Here is a 16019-nt window from a genome sequence, read left to right on the forward strand (position 1 = left end):
CACCCAAAACACACTTCAAAGAACTGCAAACTTACACTAATCCTCTCCCAAGCATCCGTTGTTTTCATTTCCGATCCTGTTACTAGGTAAGCCGAGAATATAACCTTGAGATCTACTTTCCAACCCTTATATTCTCCTATTTCTTGATCTTAATATATATACTTCTTGTTATTTAATCGTATTCTAGACCTTCAATTCCAAGGCCAACACCAAGAAAACCCGAATCTCGATTTAATCCCTTAACAAGAACCACAGGTGAGTCTCACAGCCCCTATTTTCACTGTTTTCACTATTTTTAAACTGCTTTCGGGGCGAGGGACACGTACTTAAATAATATTTTATCGTGGTATACTTACAAGATATGCAAGCGATTATGTGTTTAAATTATATTTCATGATGAGCAATGCGAACGGTTATCTAAGGTTTTCGATGTATGTGCGCTAGAACTCGAGTAAGTGATCACTTTACCATTTGGAACTCTAAGGGTAGGGACTGCTGGTTTGATCCACCCACTCGTAGGGGTCGCGCCTCTTTGCATAGACGAGTGCCTAGTATGGTCATGGGGCAGTACTATGGGTTTGAGCCCGCTCGTAGGGGTCGCGCCTCTTTGCATGGACGAGCGCCTTGTTTTCCGGCACAACGTCCGCGCGTAACCCGCGGGACGGAATTATTGATTAGCTCGTAGGGGCAGCGCCTCTTTGCATAGACGAGCACGGTTTTTCAGAAATGACCACGCGTAAACCGCGGGACGGCATTATATTATTTAGCTCGTAGTGGCAGCGCCACTTTGCATGGACGAGCACACTTCCAGTAATGATCGCGCGTAGCCCGCGGAACGACTTTTATCAGAATATGTTGATAGAACTATGTTTTACCAAGCATGTGTTTTAATGATGATATCAGAATTATGTTTCAGAATGATTTGTATCAAGATTATGATGCAATACGATTTATCAAGTTACTAAAACTTGTGAACTCACTCAGTTTATACTGATTTGAATGTTTTTACGTGTCTTTCAGGAGATAACTAGGTAGCGCATGGAGTCACACTTAGAGCACCTCACGCTGAACATCTAAAACTAGCTTTTTGGAAGATTTTAGTTCTATCCCTTCGATGCGCGTGGTTGTTCCCGCCGCGCAAGGGGATATGGCGTGGAAATCTTCAACAGTTTTATACTTGGATGTTTTTATGTAATTTTTAATCAATGTAATGTATTTGTATTAAACTTTTCATGCGCAATGAAAATCTTTGAATGTTGCAATGGCCCGTGCTTAATTATCAATCCCCACTCGTGCGCGCCCGGCTGTTTCCGCCGCTCAGGGCCGGGTGTGACAGATTGGTATCAGAGCACTGGTTATAGCGAACTAGGAAAAGAAGTTTTAACCTAGACTATAACCGTTGGGGGAAATCGCATGAAATATTTTTCAAAGAAAATATTTTCAAAAGAAACTATACACACACTTAGGAACACGGGTCACACAGTGTCTAGTAAATAATGATAACATTATGTGCTCAGAGTACATGCGCTAAGTCTGATATATTTTCATTCTCTTTTAAAGCGAGAATGCCTCCAACTAAAGCCAAAGGAATTACCATGACACCCGAGGAACTCGCGGAAATAATCGCGCAAGCAATCGCAACACATGAGGCCAGCAAGGCCGAATCAAGTCAGGGTCGTCAGAATGAGACCCCAGAACCCGAATCAGGAGCCTTGGACAAAGGATGCTCCTACAAGACATTCATGGCCTGTAAGCCTTGGCCATTCAAGGGTACCGAAGGGGCCATTGGGCTCTACAACTGGATTTACAAGATGGAGACAGTTCTCTCCATTAGCGGATGTAGTGAGAACCAGAAGGTCCTTTACGCGACCTGCATGTTCCAAGAAGCAGCTTCGTCTTGGTGGAAGCTTCAAACGAAAACATTGGGGCGAGAAGTTGCTCTCCACAAGACCTGGGAGGAACTGAAGGAAATGATGATGAGAAAGTTCTGCTCTCGCGCAGAAATCCAGAGTCTACAACAGGAATTCTGGAACCACACCATGGTAGGAACGGATATCGACGCCTACAACAACCGGTTCAACGAGCTTTGCCAGTTGGTGCCAGACATGGCAAACACGGAGGAAAAGAAGATTGAGAGGTATATTTTTGGGTTACCTCCTGTTGTTAGGGTCCCGCTCATCGCCGCAGCGCCTCCAACTTTTGATGAGGCGGTAGCGCGGGCCATCACCCTTACAAGGGATACGGTCCGTGCGGGTATGTTAACTACGCGCGGAATCGAGCAGCGAACCTCTGATCCCAAGAGGAAATGGAACTCTCACCACCGAGGGTCCGACTCCAAGCAGCCACCGTTCAAGAAGCAGGAGAGCGCCAGGACTTACGCGATTCAGGCCGTGGAGCCACCACGAAAAGGATACAGCGGGCCTCGCCCATGGTGCAACAAATGCAAGTATCACCACGAGGGTGAATGCGCCAGAATCGAATGCGCCAAATGTGGCAGACCAGGGCATAAGACGATGAATTGCCGTGTCAGAGAAGCTGGAGCAAGCGACAACTGCTACGCATGCGGGAAGCCAGGGCATTTTAGTCGGGATTGCCCGCAAAAGGGGAACCAAGCTCGCGGGAGAGCTTTTGTGATCTGCGCAGGCGAAGCTAAAGAAGAGCCGAATGTGGTGACCGGTACGTTTTTGCTTAACGGACATTTTGCATCTGTCTTATTTGATACTGGCGCTGACCTAAGTTTTATATCCGCTGAGTTTAAAGACTCCCTAGGCCTAGCAACCAGTAGGCTAGACACGCCTTATACTATAGAACTAGCCAATGGTAGGCAGTTATGCGCGAACGAAAGAACTGAACAATGTGTAATAGTCATGGGAGGTCACGGGTTCAATATTAATTTGTTGCCAATAGACTTGGGAAGTTTTGACATTGTGGTAGGTATGGATTGGTTAGTCGAGAACCGCGCGGAAGTTATTTGCCATGAGAAGCAGGTTCGGATCCCACTGTTGAACGAAGAAACCTTGGTAATTCAAGGGGAAAGAAGGGGAGTTGCGACGAAACTGATTTCGTGCCTAAAGGCGCGAAAGTGCCTAAGGAAAGGGTGCTACGCCTTCCTGGCGCATGTCGTAGAGAAGAAAGGAGATGAGCGGAGAATTGAAGACTTACCAGTAGTGCGCGAATTTCCAGAAGTTTTTCCTGAAGATTTGCCCGGATTACCGCCGCCGCGACAAGTCGAGTTTCGTATTGATTTGGTCCCAGGAGCTGCGCCAGTAGCTCGAGCGCCTTATCGATTAGCCCCATCTGAGATGCAAGAGCTATCCAATCAGTTACAGGAACTATTGGATAAGGGTTTCATACGCCCAAGCTTTTCACCTTGGGGAGCTCCAGTACTGTTTGTTAAGAAGAAGGATGGTTCGTTCAGAATGTGTATTGACTACAGGGAACTGAACAAGCTGACAGTCAAAAATCGGTACCCCTTACCGAGGATTGACGACTTATTTGACCAGTTGCAGGGATCCAGTTATTATTCGAAGATAGATCTACGGTCAGGATACCACCAACTTAGGGTCCATGAGGAAGATGTGCCGAAAACAGCCTTCCGATCTAGATACGGCCATTATGAGTTCTTAGTGATGCCTTTCGGGCTAACTAATGCGCCGGCTATATTCATGGATCTGATGAACCGCGTATGCAAACCATACTTGGACAAGTTTGTGATTGTGTTTATAGATGATATTCTGATTTACTCACGGACCAAGGCCGAGCATGAGCAACACCTGAGAGTGATTTTGGAATTGTTGAGGAAAGAAAAGTTGTATGCGAAGTTTTCCAAGTGCGAGTTTTGGCTTAGAGAAGTTCACTTTCTCGGTCACGTTGTAAACGAGAAAGGAATACACGTTGATCCTTCCAAAGTCAAGGCCATCGAAAACTGGGAAGCGCCAAAAACCCCAACTGAGGTGAGGCAATTCCTAGGACTAGCTGGCTACTATCGACGCTTCATTGAGAACTTCTCCAAAATAGCTCTACCTCTGACCGCGCTAACTCAGAAAGACAAGAAGTTTGTTTGGGGCGAAAATCAGGAAACAACATTTCAAATGTTGAAACAGAAGTTATGTAGTGCGCCAATTTTGTCTTTGCCCGAGGGGATGGATGACATCGTTGTTTACTGCGACGCTTCATATCAGGGACTTGGATGTGTCCTTATGCAGCAAGACAAAGTCATAGCGTATGCCTCACGCCAACTCAAGACCAATGAAAAGAACTACACAACACATGATCTGGAACTTGGAGCGGTTGTCTTCGCGCTAAAGATTTGGCGCCATTACCTCTATGGTACAAAGTGTATAATCTTTACGGATCACAAGAGCCTTCAACATATATTTGATCAAAAGGATTTAAACATGAGGCAACGAAGATGGGTGGAGTTGTTGAATGATTATGATTGTGAAATTAAGTACCACCCTGGAAAGGCGAATGTGGTAGCAGACGCGCTAAGTAGGAAGGAGCGAATAAAAACGCTACGAGTCAAGGCTCTAAGGTTGACCATTCACGCAGATCTCTCTACCCGCATCCGAGACGCTCAGCAAGAAGCCTTGAAACCAGAGTTTGTTAAAAACGAATGCCTTGGGGGTATGGTTAAGAGTTTGGAACTTAAAGAGAACGGCAATCTATATTTCGCTAACCGCATATGGGTCCCTCTCAAGGGAGGATTGCGCGAGCAAGTATTAAACGAAGCTCACGAGACGCGGTATTCCGTACATCCTGGCGCAGACAAGATGTACCAAGATGTTAAAGCGCTGTATTGGTGGCCCAATCTTAAAGGCGCCATCGCGACGTATGTCAGTAAATGCCTGACGTGTTCGAAGGTAAAGGCTGAATACCAGAAACCATCAGGGTTGCTTCAACAGCCAGAAATTCCCATGTGGAAGTGGGAACAAATCTCTATGGACTTCATCACCAAACTGCCAAGGACACCTGGGGGTTATGACACAATATGGGTTATTGTGGATCGGCTAACTAAGTCAGCGCACTTCCTGCCGATCAAGGAAACCGATAAGATGGAAAAGTTAGCCCGACTGTATATTCGAGAAGTAGTTTCAAAACATGGAGTCCCAGTGTCCATCATTTCTGATAGAGATAGTCGGTTCACATCAAGGTTTTGGAGATCGTTACAAGGGGCTTTAGGTACTCGTCTTGACATGAGTACGGCATATCATCCTCAAACGGATGGGCAAAGCGAGCGAACAATCCAGACATTGGAAGATATGCTACGCGCGTGCGCAATCGATTTCGGAGGTAGCTGGGATACTCATCTCCCATTGGTTGAATTTTCTTACAACAACAGCTATCACGCAAGCATCAAGGCTGCGCCATTCGAAGCTTTGTATGGGCGCAAGTGTAGATCCCCACTGTGCTGGGCTGAAGTGGGTGACAAGCAAATGACTGGTCCAGAATTGATCCAAGAGACAACAGACAAGATTTTTCAGATAAGGGATCGCCTTAAGACAGCGCGCGATAGACAGAAGAGCTACGCAGATGTGCGAAGGAAACCATTGGAGTTTCAGGTAGGGGATAGAGTACTTTTGAAAGTCTCTCCATGGAAAGGAGTCCCCCGTTTCGGCAAGCGAGGAAAGTTGAATCCGCGCTACATTGGACCATTTGAGATCCTGGAAAGGATCGGTCCGGTTGCTTATAAACTCCGTTTACCCGCCGAACTCAGTGGAGTTCATGATACGTTTCATGTGTCCAACCTCAAAAAGTGTTTATCTGACGAGAAGATGATTTTGCCGTTGGAAGAGATTCACATCGACAAACAGCTGCACTTCGTAGAAGAACCTATAGCAGTAACCGATTGGAAAGAACAAAAGTTACGCAGAAGCAGAATCAAGTTAGTAAAGGTTCAATGGAACTCGAGGCGTGGGCCTGAATTCACTTGGGAAAGAGAAGACCACATGCGCCAGAAATACCCACACCTCTTTCAGAACATGGCTTCTGCCAGCAACGTCTCCTAAATTTCGGGACGAAATTCGCTTAACAGGGGGAGAATGTGACACCCGGTAAATTCCCAATCCCTTAAACCAAGTAATCAACCTAAATATTAGGTAATTATGTTATGTGCGCCCTGCGCGAGCGCCCCATGTTAGTCAGCGCGTGCATTTGTTATGTGCGCCCTGCGCGAGCGCGCCATGTTAAGAACCTGCGTGGGCATATGTTATATGCGCCATGCGCGAGTGTATTGGTTTTATGTACCTTAACGTTATGTTGTCTAATGGGCTGACCATCCCGCATGATGCTAAGGCGGGTGCATCCTAAATCGTTTATGCGCGTGCGGAAGGGAACTAACCTCCCCGCATGGCGGGAACATTGAGAGCTAGTTTGTCTGAAGCTCCAAGATGAAATTGACTTCAACATAACTGATCACTATGTTGAAATACCAAGACCACCTGGAGAATCTACAAATGAAACTCAATGTCCCTAACTGCGAGAAGGTTACGCACCTACCCGCAGCAAAGAAATGTCCTTCACGCAGAAAGCTATGCGCACAAAGTAATACGCACAGAACACTTAGTCTATTCTCCAGACGAAAGGAAATTACTCCCGCCCAAAAGGAAACAATAGCGTGTTTCAGAGGTTTTCCACTTTTTACTGTACTCTAACAAAAGTACCTGAAAAAGCACACTGTAACACGAAAAGTCAACTGTCAGCCACCCTATTCTCACCAACCCCAGACCTGCATGCCCTGACCAAATCAAATCAAAATCTTTTATCCACTACTCCACTCTTAAATAAATAATAATAATTTCCATACGTTATCATCATTACCCCTAGATATGAAAAGATTACAATCCCCTAAAGCAAGGGATTGTGTTCCCTTGAGTTTGCCTATAAATATGTAACCTAAAATTATCACCCAAAACACACTTCAAAGAACTGCAAACTTACACTAATCCTCTCCCAAGCATCCGTTGTTTTCATTTCCGATCCTGTTACTAGGTAAGCCGAGAATATAACCTTGAGATCTACTTTCCAACCCTTATATTCTCCTATTTCTTGATCTTAATATATATACTTCTTGTTATTTAATCGTATTCTAGACCTTCAATTCCAAGGCCAACACCAAGAAAACCCGAATCTCGATTTAATCCCTTAACAAGAACCACAGGTGAGTCTCACAGCCCCTATTTTCACTGTTTTCACTATTTTTAAACTGCTTTCGGGGCGAGGGACACGTACTTAAATAATATTTTATCGTGGTATACTTACAAGATATGCAAGCGATTATGTGTTTAAATTATATTTCATGATGAGCAATGCGAACGGTTATCTAAGGTTTTCGATGTATGTGCGCTAGAACTCGAGTAAGTGATCACTTTACCATTTGGAACTCTAAGGGTAGGGACTGCTGGTTTGATCCACCCACTCGTAGGGGTCGCGCCTCTTTGCATAGACGAGTGCCTAGTATGGTCATGGGGCAGTACTATGGGTTTGAGCCCGCTCGTAGGGGTCGCGCCTCTTTGCATGGACGAGCGCCTTGTTTTCCGGCACAACGTCCGCGCGTAACCCGCGGGACGGAATTATTGATTAGCTCGTAGGGGCAGCGCCTCTTTGCATAGACGAGCACGGTTTTTCAGAAATGACCACGCGTAAACCGCGGGACGGCATTATATTATTTAGCTCGTAGTGGCAGCGCCACTTTGCATGGACGAGCACACTTCCAGTAATGATCGCGCGTAGCCCGCGGAACGACTTTTATCAGAATATGTTGATAGAACTATGTTTTACCAAGCATGTGTTTTAATGATGATATCAGAATTATGTTTCAGAATGATTTGTATCAAGATTATGATGCAATACGATTTATCAAGTTACTAAAACTTGTGAACTCACTCAGTTTATACTGATTTGAATGTTTTTACGTGTCTTTCAGGAGATAACTAGGTAGCGCATGGAGTCACACTTAGAGCACCTCACGCTGAACATCTAAAACTAGCTTTTTGGAAGATTTTAGTTCTATCCCTTCGATGCGCGTGGTTGTTCCCGCCGCGCAAGGGGATATGGCGTGGAAATCTTCAACAGTTTTATACTTGGATGTTTTTATGTAATTTTTAATCAATGTAATGTATTTGTATTAAACTTTTCATGCGCAATGAAAATCTTTGAATGTTGCAATGGCCCGTGCTTAATTATCAATCCCCACTCGTGCGCGCCCGGCTGTTTCCGCCGCTCAGGGCCGGGTGTGACACTTGGAGTTTTGGAATGCTAGATGAGACCATAGGCTTTATCAAGAAACAATTTATTTAAGTTTTAAGTTGAATTATTTCTTTGATTATCATGGATTATTGTTATGGATTATATGCTTTATTTATGGATGTTATATTTGGTATTTAATAAATTAATTATTAGATATTATCACCATTATTGTATGATAGTTACCTCGAGCTATGAGCAATCATGCTCACGCCCCAACATTTCCGCCTTTGGTTGGGGTGTGACAGGCTAGATGTGAAAAATTTTTATAACATAAACCAAACCCTAACCCTCCCCTCTCTTAATTCCGATCGGCAGCTAGAAGCCCCCCCCCCTTGCGATTTTCTTTTGTGCAGCCAAGGTTAAGGTCCAAAACTTCAATTGAAGGTTAGTTCTATGTTTCCCCAAGTCTTTTACACCTTAATTGATCATTATATCACGCGTATTGATCGTTAAATTTCGTGTTATAGGCTTACCGGGTGGCTGTCAATTCTAACCTTTCCGGGTATATCTAGTATAACATACTTAAAAATCATGTCCATTGGTGTTCGTTTGATTGGTCAATTAGTTGTAGTATGAAAGATTGTTTTCGGTTGGCTAGAATTGTGTTTTGTTGCGTTTAACGCGAGGGATGATGTAACGAATGACCAATTCAGTTCGGATAGTTTCGGGTTAATGTATGAGCTGTTGGAAAATGATTCTTATGGGTATTGGGGCTGAATTGGTCGTCAGTTACTCAAACGGGTCAATGCAACGCGCAATTGCGTTTATTGAATAGTTGGTGCGTTGTACTTGCGAGTTACCGACCCTTTTGACTCGTGTAGCGTCTTTTGGTCTTTTTGGCTGTGAAATTATCACATTGGGTCCACACGGGGCTGAGTTGGATGTTAATTGCCTAAACGACTCTTAAACGCGCGTGTTGGTATCACCTAGTGCTTCCGGGGGTAATTTGGGAATTCTTTATTCCCGGGAGTATATAAGGGTCGTTTTGGTGAATGTAAGGCATCGGGGGCTGTTGTGATTGAGTTTAATGAGGTCGAGGCTTTAGGTAACTCGAACCATGTTAGAACGTCTCGTAGGATAAACGAGTCATCTCGATGTCAATAGTAATGATTGTATGTAAACCGACAGGAGTTTGAGTTGTGGAGCTACGTAGGGATTCTCTAGCTCGTGGTGAATACGTGTCTTGTGTCAGGTGAGTTCATGATGCCCTTTTACTCTTTTTAAGATTTTGGGCGAGCATGCACACCTAAGCGATTTTGCTTGATGAATTGTTTAAAATATTTTGGATGGGCTTACTTGTATAGGGTAGGCCTTGAGATGAAATTATTGTATGTTTGTATATATTATTGTATGGACAATATTTGGCGATGTTTAGTAGTCGTTATCGACTACGGATGTTTACGTATGCCTACTTCGTGTTTGCATACGTTGGATGAGATGTTACGTGTTTGGGTTGTACGTGTGCTCGACCCTGATGTTATTATTTGGGTGATATATATATATATATATATATATATATGGATGTAATTATAAGGATGTTTATATATATAGGTATATATATATATAAATATATATATAATGATGATTACTTGATGTTGATGGTGGCCTAATTGTTATATCCCGTTTTATTTTAAAACCCTTGGAATGACTATTATGATTATTATTATTGATGTTATTTATTAAAACTGGAACTCACTCAGCTCAAGATGACTTTGTGTGCATGTTACTGTGAGTTTCAGGTTAGGAGAAAGATGCATTACCGCTTGGACGTGAACGAAGTTACTTGGACGGTGAAGGGCATACGTAGTCGGAAATTTTAACTATTGAACATTTCTTTTTAAAGTTTTATTAAATACATTTAAATTGGTTTTCGGCATAATTCCCGGGTTTCGGGAACTTGTTTTATTAATAGTGGTTTTCCGCTGAATTATACTCTAACTTGGTTATTTTAATGGATTGAACTGCTTTTGAGTTAAGTATTTTTATAAGTATTTTGTATGAATACCAACTGTAGGATTCCCGGGATTCGGGGTCTTACACACCATCCTTCTTTACAGCTTTCTTGACTTCTGGTTTCTCATTATGCTTCACTTCGAACTCTACGTTTTCATCCATAATCACATCTTCATATTGTTTTGCAAATTCAGTTTTGTCATCAAACACATTCTTAAATTGTTTCAAATACTCATTCCTACTTTCCTTGTCTACTTTTAGTGGATAGCTGTCACAGAAAGATGGTGGCACCTTTTTGTATTTCTCTTCCTCTGTCATTTTATCCACAAATCCCACTATATTTTTTGTAGACACAAGGTTTTTCAAGAATTCCATTTGAATTAACAAATCAGAATTCTTCAACTTCTCTTCAGCATACAACTTTTTCAAACCCTCAATTTCAACTGTCATTCTTGATTGGGTTCTGTATGCTTGTATACAGTGCCCCTTAATTTGATTTTCATAGGTTGCTTCACTGACTTCATACACATTTAAGAATGCTTCCTTTCTTCCACATTCAGTTTTCTAGTTTCCAGCTTCCTGATTGAGTTCATCAATTGTAATAAGAAGATCAGAAATTGAAATATCAGAATGTACCTGCGCATTTTAAGATTTTGGCTTGTCCTGCACTTTGGCCATAAAAGCAACGTTTGCCTTTTAAATCTCAGCTGCGTGGTTACTCCAATCAAACTCCCATCCTGAGGCACCCTTGTTACCGCAATGTTCCCTTGATCCCTAACCTAATTCAATTGTTTTGATTTACTCTGTTCTGGTTATTGTGAATCTGCAGTTGGTTGTTCCTTTGAGGCTGAAAGGGTTGTTGCTGGGACCTATTCTGGTTTTGATACGGGTTTTGATTGGTTATCTGATTTCTTTGATGCTGGAAGTTTGATCGATGTCGAAAGGTCAAACAAAAACATATATAAATTACCTTTTCTAGCTAGGGCAAGTAAGGTGTCGAATCCACAGGGAATCAGTGGAAAGTGCAAATCAAGTTCAATACTTAATAACCAACTTTGCTAAGTGGATAAACGATGTCAAGCGGATTAAATATTGATTTAGTTGTAAAACAATTAGAGAAAAGTAACCAAACTCCAGGTTTCAGGTTGTGAAGCAAACTAGACCAATTGATGATACCTATTTGGAAAACTCGTTTGATTACACATATAATCAAAAGACTAGATATTTGACCTTGCTGATCGTTAGAACTAAATCTGAACAATTGGCTTAGTTGAATAATAACCTAATTGATTACCAATTTTAGGGTTTGATAAATGTAAGTGATTTAATGGCTAAAGATAAACGGGTCAATGACTCTAAGAACCTAATCCTAAAAGTTGATGACCACAAATTGATTAACTGATAAAACACAAAACATTAATTTACGAAAAACTGTTGAATGCACAATAAACGTAAAAGATTAATCAACCGAATGACTAATCAACTATAGTTCCAATGCAAAGATTCAACATACAAAAGGTCTTGCTCACAAACACAACCCTACTCCCGGAGATGGTCACAGAAGCTTTAGCCTTGCATCTTCATCTTGAATAGCTTGATTATGGTGTAGAAGGATGAAAGCATGGATGATTGTGGTGATTGGTAGGTGTTAGGATGGTGGAAAATGGCTTCCTAATACCCCAAAACGGCTGGGAGGAGTCCCCTCTTCGTAACCCTAAGGTTATATTTATATACGGAGGCAAAAACCTAAAATCCGCGTCTTTTTACGAAATAGGCCGCAATTTGTGCTCAGAGGGCCGCAACTTGCGGCCTCCTTTACCAAAATTGCCTGATCTACGCCCCTGCATGCGGCCCTCCTCATCTGACAGGACCACAAATTGCAGCCCTGATGGCACAATTTGCGGCCTGTATGGTCTTCTTCATTTTTTCTCCATATCTTGACTATCGGTCTCATTCATCTTCGTTCTAACTTTCGAGTATCATCCCAATAGTTTCCATTAGGCTCCATTTAGCTCCATTAAGCACCAACACACCTGCAATCATAAAAGATCTCAAAGTAATCATGTTTGATATATATATAAATAGCTAAAGCACACGATATTAGACATTAAAAACGCATTCTTTTACCCACTCATCAAAGTTCTGGTTCTGATTTTGGTAAAACTGATTTTGATTCACTTGGTTACCAGCTTGCTTGGGCATGTTGCATTCTCTTGCAAAGTGTCCAGGTTGTTGATAGTTGTAGCAGATTGCTTTTGATTTGTCAAAACCTATTCTCTCATTTGGTTCATTGAAGTTTGCTCTTCTAGTTCTGTTGTATAACCTCTTGCTTCTCACAGCCAACATGGCAGCCTGCCATTTGATGTCCATATCCTCCAAGTCATCCGCATCGATTTGCTCAAGATCTTCCTGCACAATGCTTGTGTTGATCAGGTTCCTGGCTACAAATGTATGATATGACTCAGTAAACATAGAGAACAAAGCTTGGTAGTCAGTTCCTTGATTTGTATTGTTCTGCACAAATGCTGACTGTCCACTTGCTGTTGAGGCTACATCATCTTCTATCAGCTGAACATTAAATCTTGGCTGTCCACCATATGTTGAATTTGTCTCAGATGGCTCTTCAATGATTGGCTGCTGATTCTTGATTGAAAGATTTCCCATTGGAGCTACTAGAGCATTGTTCACTTGAAAACTGGGCTTATCTTATCTAATCATGTGGTTTTCGATCATCTCATGTTCTACAGCCTTAAGGAATGCAATTACATCATCCAACTTAAAGTTGGGGAAACTCACCTTTTCCTTGATGAATTTGCTGGCTATATACCACTCACCAGACAAAGATGACAGAAGCTTCTTGTTTAGCTCAAAATCAGAGATCTGCTGGTCAGTTGTTCTTATATCATTAACAATCACCATGAACCTTTACAGGACTGATTTTAGTCTTTCTCCATCTTTAAACTTGAACCTATCTAGCTGTTGCTTCAGTCTATCTTTCTTGATATCTCTCAGTTCAATATTTCCCTCAAACATATCAATAACTACATCATACATTTCTTTAGCAGTTTTGTGATGGTTGACAGTTGTCAGTATTTCCCAAGACAGACCTAACTTCAGCATAGACAGAGCCTTATCGTCCCTTTTCTTCATTTTTAGCTCAATAGTGGCATTGTTGTTCGGAGCAGTTGAAGGAACATAGTTTCCGTCTGTGATAGATGTCCACAGTTCTAGGTCGTTGTAGTTACAGAGGCTTCGAAGAGCACTTTCCATTTGATAAAATTTTCTTTTCCAAGTAGTCTAGGAATTTTGTTGGTTGATACTTCTTGGTCTTCCATGTTATCAGATCTGACCTTTGCAGTAGAGAAAATGAGTAAAACTTCAAGCTTTTTCAGAAACCTTCAGTCCCGTGGCCTTCAGCGAGCTTCCAAAGCTCTGATACCACTTGTCAGGACCGTGAGTCGGGTGAAACCTTAGGAAAGGTTGACAAGAACACACTGACTTAGTTACCCAAAGGCCTATTGAATATCCCGGAGGAATCAGGATATCCAACGAATGGGAACGAAGGTGTGAAGTTGTAAACACGAAACAATAAATGATAATCAATAAGAACACAATCAAAGACAAAGATTCACTGAATTTAATATATCAATTAATACAACAGTGAAAGGAATGTCTAGGGTTTCATGACGGCGGCGGTACAAGGAAACAAATAGAATATTCTTTGGAATGTTTCTCGTATTACGTGCGTCGTTATCCGTGCCCTAAATGGAAACCTAGGACCCTATTTATAGACTCTGACATTCCTTTTAGAAGTTCCTAATCATTACATAATGAAAGACAAAATAAATACAAGTGTAAGAGTCTTCGAGCAAGGTTTGTCTCTTGCTCGAATAGACTCAGTATGCATGGTATGCTCGATGAGTGTCTTCGAGCATACTTTACTTAGAATATCTTCAGTGAAGATATTCTCCGCTAGCAAACTTCATTCCTCTTGACCAATCCTTGCTTTGCTCGAACTAGTCCATCAGCAAGCTCATTCATCTTGATGTCTTCAGTCTTGTCTTTAGACTTATTGAACAATATTTAGCATGCTCGGATGTAAATCTTGCTAGGGAACTGAACTGTGCTCGAAGTCCTTGCTTTGATCACATGACATCTTCTTATTGCATCCATGCTTGTCCCCATGTGCTCGACCATCCTGTGCTCGTAACACTTGGTTGAAACTTGTATGATCAAGCTGTTTGCTCGATTGGCAATCCATGCTTGATAAAAGAATACTCTTGCTCATTGAAGTGTAGCTTGCTCGAAGCCTTGACACTTAGAAGAATCAACCACTAAAGGTTCTGAAGACCTTGATCGAGGTAGTAAAACCATGCTCGATTGTCTAGGGTTGCTCGAAGTTAATACTTAGCCAGTTCCTGAGGAGGTTGAGAAGATTCTAATCTTCCTTATAGAAAATCCGACCCAACAAGCGTACAGTTGTTTTTTTCGTACCAAGTCGAGAATGGCGCGTAAATGGTCTTTTTGCTCGGTCTAGATTTGGAATATATCAAGATATCATCGATGAAAACAATCACGAACTTGTTGAGGTATGATTTATAAACACGATTCTTAAGGTCCATGAAAACCGCGGAAGCATTAGTTAACCTAAAAGGCATAACTGGGAACTCAAAGTGTCCATAACGTGTACGAAAGGCGGTCTTGGGTATGTCATCTCGTAGAAATGGAGTTTGTGATAACTTGAATGGAGACAATCTTAGAGAAACATGTGGCCCCTTGGAGTTGATCAAAAAGATCATCGATGCCCGAAAGGGGATAACGGTTCTTGATAGTAAGCTTGCTAGCTCACGGTAATCGATACACATTCAAAGAGTATCATCCTTCTTCTGGACAAACAAGACGGGTTCGCCCCATGGAGACGAACTCGGGCAAATGAAACCCTTGTCCGTGAGTTCTTGGATATGGTTGGAGGGTTCTTGCTTTTCAAAAGGGGCAAGACAATAAAGTACTTTAGCTGCATGGTTTTCTCCGGGCACCAGAGGTCAATACTGAACTCCACTTGAAGAACGGGGGGGAGTCCAGAAACGTCATTGGGAAAGACTTTGGGGAAGTCGTGGATAATCGGGATATCGGAAAGTTTCTTTTCTTCGTGAAGTTTTATGCTAACATGGGCTAAGAAAGTGACATACTTCTTGCGTAAATAACGTTGGGCTTCGAGGCATGACATGAGGTTTAGCTTTGATAAGGGTCTTTCTCTGGGAACGTTTACAAGTACGCACCCATCGATAGGGATTCCAATGAATTTTTATAAACATAAATATTGGTACGATGGAGAGAGAGTCAATCCAAACCAACGATGACGTCAAAGCTGCCCATTTGCATAGCGATAAGGTTGATAGAGAACTTTCACCAATTAAGAGTGAGAGTGCAATTACGGACAACAGAGTTAATAATGATCAAACTACCATTAGCTATCTCTACCTTGAAAGGTTTAGATAATTTACTACGGGGCACATCAAGTATGAATTCAAAATCAAAGGAAATAAAGCTCCTATCGGCTCTCAAATTAAATAATACCAAAGCATGGGGCTTATTAACTAGAAACGTACCGTTCACTACATCATTTGAGTTTCGGGCTTGATGAGCATTGATGGTGAAAGTTCGCCCTTGAGTTCTTTGATGTGCTTGGGCTTGGGAAGTTGAAGCTTGAGGATTGGAGCTTGAAAGGCTTGCATGACCATGGTTGGGCTTGAGGAGTTAGAAGAGCTATGATTTGGGGTACTTAGGGTTGGTAAGCTTGGACTTGGTAGGCTTGGGAG

This window comes from Bidens hawaiensis, unplaced genomic scaffold (genome assembly GCF_021521415.1).
Source record: "Bidens hawaiensis isolate Kalapana, Puna unplaced genomic scaffold, B.hawaiensis_p1.1 tig00026364_1, whole genome shotgun sequence".
Lineage (NCBI taxonomy): Eukaryota > Viridiplantae > Streptophyta > Magnoliopsida > Asterales > Asteraceae > Bidens > Bidens hawaiensis.